Raw genomic sequence first — 8,827 nt, forward strand, 5'->3', positions numbered from 1 at the left:
GTTTTTGATGACTTCTAGATTTTTTGCAATAAGTATATGAGTTCTTTTGACAAATGTTGAGTCCATGGATTATACGCACCCTCACCTTTCCACCATTGCGAGCCTCTCTTGTGTCGCGCAACTTTTGCCGGTACCATACACCCACCATATACCTTCCTCAAAACATCCACCATACCTACCTATTATGGCATTTCCATAGCCATTCCGAGATATATTGCCATGCAACTTTCCATCGTTCCGTTCATATGACACGCATTACTTTTGTCATATTGCTCTTTGCATGATCATGTAGTTGACATGGTATTTGTGGCAAGGCCACCTTCATAATTTTCATACACGTCGCTCTTGATTCATTGCATATCCCAGTACACCACCGGAGTCATTCATATAGAGTCATATCTTGTTCTAGCTTTGAGTTGTAATTCTTGAGTTGTAAATCCATAAAAGTGTGATGATCTTCATTATTAGAGCATTGTCCTAGTGAGGAAAGGATGATGAAGACTATGATTCCCCCACAAGTCGGGATGAGACTTCGGACTTTACAAAAAGAAAAAAGAAGGGAAAAAGAAAAAAGAAAAAAAGAAAGGCCAAAAAGAAAAAAAGAGAAAGGCCAAAGAAAAAAAGAAAAAAAGAAAAAAGAAAAAAGAAAAAAAAGAAAAGAAAAAATAAAACGAGAGAAAAAGAGAAAAGGGACAATGTTACTATCTCTTGTTCCACACTTGTGCTTCAATGTAGCACCATGATCTTCATGTTAGAGAGTCCCATATGTTGTCACTTTCATATACTAGTGGCAATTTTTCATTCTAGAACTTGGCTTGTATATTCCAATGATGGGCTTCCTCAAAATGCCCTAGGTCTTCGTGAGCAAGCAAGTTGGATGCACACCCACTTAGTTTCTTTTGTTGAGCTTTCATATATTTATAGCTCTAGTGCATCCGTTGCATGGCAATACCTACTCACTCACATTGATATCTATTAATGGGCATCTCCATAGCCCGTTGATACGCCTAGTTGATGTGAGACTATCTTCTCCTTTTTGTCTTCTCCACAACCACCATTCTATTCCACATATAGTGTTATGTCCATGGCTCACGCTCATGTATTGCGTGAAAGTTGAAAAAGTTTGAGATTATTAAAGTATGAAAAAATTGCTTGGCTTGTCATCGGGGTTGTGCGTGATTAAATACTTTGTGTGATGAAGATAGAGCAACAGCAAGACTATATGATTTTGTAGGGATAACATTCTTTGGCCATGTTATTTTGAGAAGACATGATTACTTTGATTAGTATGCTTGAAGTATCACTATTTTTATGTCAATATGAACTTTTATTTTGTATCATTTGGATCTGAACATTCATGCCACAATAAAGGAAATTACATTGAGAATTATGCTAGGTAGCATTCCACATCAAAAATTCTGTTTTTATCATTTACCTACTCGAGGACGAGGAGGAATTAAGCTTGGGGATGCTTGATACGTCTCCAACGTATTTATAATTTTTGATTGTTTCATGCTATTATATTACCCCTTTTGGATGTTTATGGGCTTTATTTTACACATTTATATCATTTTTGGGACTAACCTACTATCCAGAGGCCCAGCCCGTATTGTTGTTTTTTTGCCTATTTCAGTATTTCGAAGAAAAGGAATATCAAACGGAGTCCAAATGGAATGAAACCTTTGGGAGCGTGATTTTTGGAACGAACGTGATCCAGAGGACTTGGAGTGCAAGTCAAGAAGCAGCCGAGGCGGCCACAAGAGGGTAGGGCACGCCCCCCCCCCCTATAGGGCGCGCCCCCTGTCTCATGGGCCCCTCGGGCAGCCACCGACGTACTTCTTCCTCCTATATAAGCCTACGTACCCCGAAAACATCCAGGGAGCCAACAAAACACAATTTCCACCATAGTAACCTTCTGTATCCGCGAGATCCCATCTTGGAGCCTTCGCTGGTGCTCTCCGGAGGGGGAATCGACCATGGAGGGCTTCTACATCAACACCATAGCCCCTCCGATGAGTTGTGAGTAGTTTACCACAGACCTTCGGGTCCATAGTTATTAGCTAGATGGCTTCTTCTCTCTTTTTGGATCTCAATACAAGGTTCTCCCCCTCTCTTGTGGAGATCTATTCGATGTAAACTCTTTTTGCGGTGTGCTTGTCGAGATCCGATGAATTGTGGGTTTATGATCAAGTTTATCTATGATAAATATTTGAATCTCCTCTGAATTCTTTTATGTATGATTGAGTTATATTTGCAAGTCTCTTCGAATTTTCAGTTTGGTTTGGCCTACTAGATTGATCTTTCTTGCCATGGGAGAAGTGCTTAGCTTTGGGTTCAATCTTGCGGTGTCCTTACCCATTGGCAGAAAGGGTTGCAAGGCACGTATTGTATTGTTGCCATCGAGGATAAAAAGATGGGGTTTATATCATATTGCATGAGTTTATCCCTCTACATCATGTCATCTTGCTTAAGGCGTTACTCTATTCTTATGAACTTAATACTCTAGATGCAGGCAGGAGTTGGTCGATGTGTGGAGTAATAGTAGTAGATGCAGGCAGGATTCGGTCTACTTGTCACGGACGTGATTCCTATATACATGATCATGCCTAGATAATCTCATAATTATTCTCTTTTCTATCTATTACTCGGTAGTAATTTGTTCAGCCACCGTAATACTTATGCTATCTTGAGAGAAGCCTCTAGTGAAACCTATGGCCCCCGGGTCTATCTCTTATCATATTTGCTTCCAATCTAATTTTATTTGCATCTTTACCTTTTGCGTGTATATTATAAAATACCAAAAATATATTTATCTTATCATACTATCTCTATCAGATCTCACTTTCGCAAGTGGCCGTGAAGGGATTGACAACCCCTTTATTGCATTGGTTGCGAGTTCTTTATTTGTTTGTGTAGGTGTGTGGGACTTTTGAGGAGCCTCCTACTGGATTGATACCTTGATTCTCAAAAATTGAGGGAAATACTTATGCTACTATTGCTGCATCACCCTTTCCTCTTCAAGGAAAACCAACGCAAGCTCAAGACGTAGCAGGATTGTGCGTTTCTCTCATACACGTATGCGCGTGGGTGCGAGGCGTTGGGCTCTAACTAAACCCGAGCGAGGCATTCGCCTACTAAACCTGAGCGATTACACTGGCTACGTGATACTTAACCCGAGCGGTTTATTGATCCCTGGCTGTTAACTGAACACGTTTGAGCGATTCCTTCGCTACTGCTGCTAACTGAAGTCGATTGAACCTGCTTCCTCTTGATGAATAGTAAGTGTTATTGGGGGTTGGATGAACAGTTCTCGGTGGGGGTTGGATGAACAAGACCCCGTGGTAGTAGAGGTCGTTGCCGCTGGATGAACAGGACCCCAATCGAGCCGGTTGTGGTGGATGAACAAGGCCCCGTGGAGGGCTGGTTAAACAGTAGCCAGTGGAGGTCTGGATGAACAGTAACCCGTGGAGGGGTGGTTGAACAGTAGCCGGTGGAGGCAGGATGGACAGGAGTCCATGGATGAACAGTAGCTAGTGGAGGCAGGGGGAGACGCCGTGGATGAATAGTCATAGGTGGAGGCTGGAGGAGGTCGGCGATGGACAAACAGTAGCCCATGGAGGTTGGAGCAAGGCAGTAGACGGTGGATGAACAGTAGCCCGTGGAGTCTCATTTGGCAGTACGCCACACCCCTCCCGATGAACAGGACCCCCGTTTCAACCATAGGAGGTACAAGAGAAGTCTGTTTCCTCCATTTTGCGGTACCTCACACCCCTCTCGATCAACAAGACCCCGTTTAGACCGTACGAGGATGAAGAGAAGTCCATTTCCTCTGTTTTGTGGTACGCCAGACCCCTCCCGATGAATAGGATCCCGTTTTGACCGTAGGCAGTTGAACAAAAGGCCGTTTCCTCCATTCTGCGGTACATCAGGCCTCGTTCGGCTGTTCCATCTAAGCCAGTTGGTTCCCGATGAACACGACACATTCCATTGCCTCCCGATGAACACGACGATGTAGTTTCTCTGTTTCGACCCAGCCGGTTGGCTGCCGATGAACAGGATGTCGTCGCTCCTCTCCGCTGCCTCTCCATGTACACGAGCCCTGGTCGTACGTATGCGCGAGTAGGCGTGCGAGACCCCCCCCGTATGTACATATGTGTCCGTATTTACTTTCTTGCACCCTGGCTGTAGTACGTGTACATGATATTGACGGGACTGCGTGACATGCTACGTGTGCGCTGTACTACGAGACGTGTCCTTCCTTACTCAGCCATGGTTCATCACTGAAGCCTACAGACAGACCGATCGACGAGTATGTATGTACACGTTCGCGACTAGAATGACAACGCTACGTACGCTTCGACCAGGTGGGTCCCGACTAACAGGGAGAATAAGAAGGCACTTCCTTGCATGCGAAGTTATTGCTGGTGGGTCCCAGCTGTCAGGGGGAGAATCATTTTTTTGCCCGTAATATGGACGCACTTCCTTGTGTGCGAAGATGTAGCTGGTGGGTCCCAGCAGTCAGGGGGAAATGTTTTTTTCACGAAATACGGTGGCCCGTCTGGTGGGTCACTGCTGTCAGGTGGAGGAATAATTATTTTACGTGTAATAAGGTTGCACTTCCTTGCTGCGGCCGTGGACACAAAAATCAGCCTCTCCACGTACAGTACTCTTTCGATGGAAGTCGTTCCTTGACCACATTGAACATGCCGCGCCGAGAGCACCAAGGCGGTGGACTACGCCGAGGCCTAGGAAGGGGACGATGCGAAGCCGGGGAAGACGCGACAGTGGATGCCCACGCAGAGAGGAGTATGAGGGTTGGCTAGTTCGGCTGCGGTGTGAGGCTGTCGTCGCTGCAGAATAACATGGGGTGTGGGTTAGTAGAGGAATGGCGTGGCTAGCGGTGGGAGTAATAGGGGGCGATGAGGCCTCCGCGGAAGCACAGCCGGCCACGGGAGGCAGTTGCAGGCGGCACAAGCGGCGCTGTTTTGGGTGGCTAGAGCAAGAAGACCAGAGGTTGAAGAAGCACTACAGTCGTTGAATGGACATCGTATGGTCACTGGAGCTAGAATTGTTCATATTGACTAAGTTGACAAAGTCCTCTATCCACGTCAACTTAGTAGGCCCACAAGTCAGCCTCCCACTATGGTGGGTCCCAGCTAGCAGGGGGAGTATTCATTTTGTGTGTGTAATAAGGAGGCACTTCCTTGCGTGCGAAGATATAGTTGATGGATCCGAGCTGTCAGCGGGGGGGGGGCATTTTTTCATGAAATGCAGAGGCCCTTCCGGTGGGTCCCAGCTGTCAGGTGGAGGAATCATTATTTTGCGCATAATAAGGAGGCATTTCCTTGTGTAAGGCCGTGGACCCAGTTGCCAGCCTCTCCACGTATAGTCCACTTCCTATGGATGTCGTTTGTTGACCATGTTGACCACTCCGTGCTGGAGCACCAGGGCAGTGGACGACGGCGAGGCCTAGGAAGGGAACAACATGGAGTCGGGGAAGACTCGACAGTGGTTGCCCACGCGATGGGGAGTACGCGGGTTTACTAGTTCGGCTGGCATCACCGCACAATAACAGGAGGTGTGGGTGAGTAGAGGAATGGCCTGGCCAGCGATGGAGTAGGGTGGGGCGGTGCGGCCTGTGCGGCAACACAGCCAGCCACGGGTGGCAGGAGCAAGCAGTCCCATCGGTGCTGGTTTGGGCGGTTGGAGCAAGAAGATCAGATATTGAAGAAGCAGCATGGTCGTTGGATTAGCATCCCACGGTCATTGCTACTAGAATCGTTTGTGGACTAACTTGACAAAGCCTTTTGTACACGTCAACCTAGTAGACCCACAAGTCAGCCTCCAAATCTGACCAAATAGCATACAACCCGAAATTTCTAGCCAGATTCAAAATAATTTAAAAACTAAACATACCTAATTTAAATCCTATCAAATTTAACCCGCACAAAAACAATGAAATTTAAAATATCAAAATCCGAAAGAAAAAAGTATTTTGGAACTAATTGCCTATTTGTTGTATTTTTTTCATTTTACAGCCCATTTATTATTACCTATAGCCCATTTTTTGGGCAAGCTCGGATGCATCCCTCCTCATCTTGAAAGAGTTCCGGCCGAGCAGGGCGTAAAAAAGCAAGTAGGCCTACGCTGGTTTTTGTGTAAAAAACAAAATAGTTGGGCTAGCCATTTCTAGAAAGGAAAAAAAGCCGAACTGGTCATGTGGTAAACATATGAAATAAAAGCTTGGGCTAGACGGGCCACAGCTCCCGCACAACCCAGTTGATACCTTTCTTCGTCCTGGAAAAAAAATGCGTGCGCTGTTGGGTCCCTACTGTCGTCCTCACCATGTAAAGTCATCTCCTTATTCCTCTCGGTGTTGACCATGTTGACAACACCCGCCGCAGCGAGCGAACCAAGGCGGAGGACAAAGGTGAGGCCTCCGACGGGACCGAACAGGAGCCGAGGAAGATGCACAGAGTTTTAGGGTGCGATGTGGCCATGATGTGTGCGCGGCAGCACAACCAGCCATGGGAGGCAGGAGCAGGCGGTCCCGCCGGTGCTGGTTTGGCTTTGGCGGCTGGAGGAAGAAGAGACTAAAGAAACATGATAGACATTGAATGTCAATCCAGCGGTCAAGGTTGGCACAATCGTTTGTTAACTAAGCCGACACCAAGTAGCATACTTATTTATATATATGAAGAAAAGAAAAACTGGGCTTGCTCGCCTGATAACATTCCTGAAACTGCGACTATTCGATCTTGCGTCGCAACTAAAACTGTGAGGAAAATGCGTTTGTCTGTCGTCCTCCTCCCAGGGAACGTTCGCCATATAATGAGTAGCACCCTTAGTTTTCAACTAAGAGGTCTTGGGTTTGGGTCCCAGGAACTATCAATTTTGTCCTCCTTCCTTCCTTGCAAAAAAAGAGAAAGAAAATCTAAGACTTGAGAAGGCGTACAGAACAAGCTAGTGTACCAGTAAAGAGACGTTGCTCAGTTTTGGGAAAAAGAGAGACGTGCTCCTGTAGCTGGTTCGAATCCTAACCTAAACTATGACTATATATGGTGCTATGCTACTCTGAAGTAATGAAACTGACATGTCCAACCTTCACTTCTCCTCTTCTCTACTTACTCTGCCTAGCATCAGAAGCTCTGGCCGCAGCAACCATGTCCACTGGCTGCTTGTCCACCTACTCTTCAGCAGGCAACAACCAGATATGCGCCAAGTCGCCACCCGTACCATCGCATGTAGGTCTCATCACACCCTTGCCAACACACGCCCCGCAGCCGGTTGCTCATCGCAACCTCCTGCCGTTGGTGTGGTGCCACTGCTGCAAATCACACAGAGTCATCCGTCGCATCTCAACCACAATCCGCAACCTTGGCCGAGTCTTCTACAGATGCCCGAATCATGGGGTAATAATATGTTTTTAAGTGTTGTTTTATACTGCTTTCAGTTGCTGATTTTTTTAATAGTTTGGTTGATGATCTTCCAATTTGATTCATGCAGAAAAGGGAAGATTCGTGTGATTTATATTTCTGGGAAGTTGCTAATTTGGGGGAATGCAACTACGTTGATTATTTGGTTAGCTGAGGAATCCCAATATGACCAGGTTGGGGTGTTGGACAAGTAACTGAAGGAACGGCAGAAGAGGAAGATGTAGAGCAGAAGGTTAAAGATGCAGTTCCTCTGATCATGGCCAAGAAACAGCTGCTGAACAGCCTTGACAACAATGAGGAGATGAAAGAGCTTGTGGAGTTAGTGGGCAAAATCGATGTGCTCTATAGGATGATTGTCTCTTTATTTGCAGTGTATGTAGCACTCGTGATGTATTCAGTGGCTATGACATGAGCACTTTGCTGAAACTAGTAATGAATGAAACCTGTTTAGCAGGCTGGGTGTAGTGTTGTGAACATCTAATGATTTCTATTAATGGAAATCGGGGGTATCCCCTTTTTCTCATAAATAAATAAATAGAAGAGGCCCCTAATAAATAAATAAATTAGCAGACACCCTGTCGGGTCAGCTTTGTTCTCATTCGAAGACGTCGAGCAAATTGTAGTCCAACAGCAAACTATGTCATCAAATACAAGTTTCACAACCAAATATGAGTACAACTAAACAACAATGTGATCATGTTTTAGTCATCATACAATCACCAAACACAAATCAACATACATAATAAGTGATGTTCTCAAAGCAAAATACTAAACAACAAGTTCATCAGGTTTCAGTTGTCATAGCAAACACAATTTCACATAGTAGATAAAAAATGTCTTCTCACAAGAAAATACGACAAAAGCAATCTAATGATCATCTACGGCAGCAGCATCAACATCTTCACCATGTGTATCAGTCTTAATTGTAATTCCCCCCAGAGTCATCTTCTTCTTCATCCTCAATGTCCTCGAATGTTGGCATCTTATTGATCAACTCTCATATGTCCACAGCCCGACATACAATCTTTTCGCCAGCGTCATTGACATGATGGTTCTCAAAGATATAGGAACATCTATGGAATCTTCTACATCAGGAGTAGTGTAAGCATCATCTTGTTGTGCAACTTCATTAAAAAAATTCCTCTGCTCAAACCTTTGCAATACTCTCTAGTCATTGCTATGTGCAAATGTGTCTTCCAAGAAAAATATATGTGTTGCTTGATTTGCCAAAATAAAAGGCTCATAGGTCTAGTACGCCGCCTTGACATTGATGAATTTGAAACAATCATCGGCTTTGGGTTTTGCGATCCTGGAAAATAGGTTATACCAACGACAGCACAACAGAACCACATACCCATGAACCTTGAAACTGGAGATATACTGCAACTGAA

Source organism: Triticum aestivum, chromosome 3B (genome assembly GCF_018294505.1).
Source record: "Triticum aestivum cultivar Chinese Spring chromosome 3B, IWGSC CS RefSeq v2.1, whole genome shotgun sequence".
Lineage (NCBI taxonomy): Eukaryota > Viridiplantae > Streptophyta > Magnoliopsida > Poales > Poaceae > Triticum > Triticum aestivum.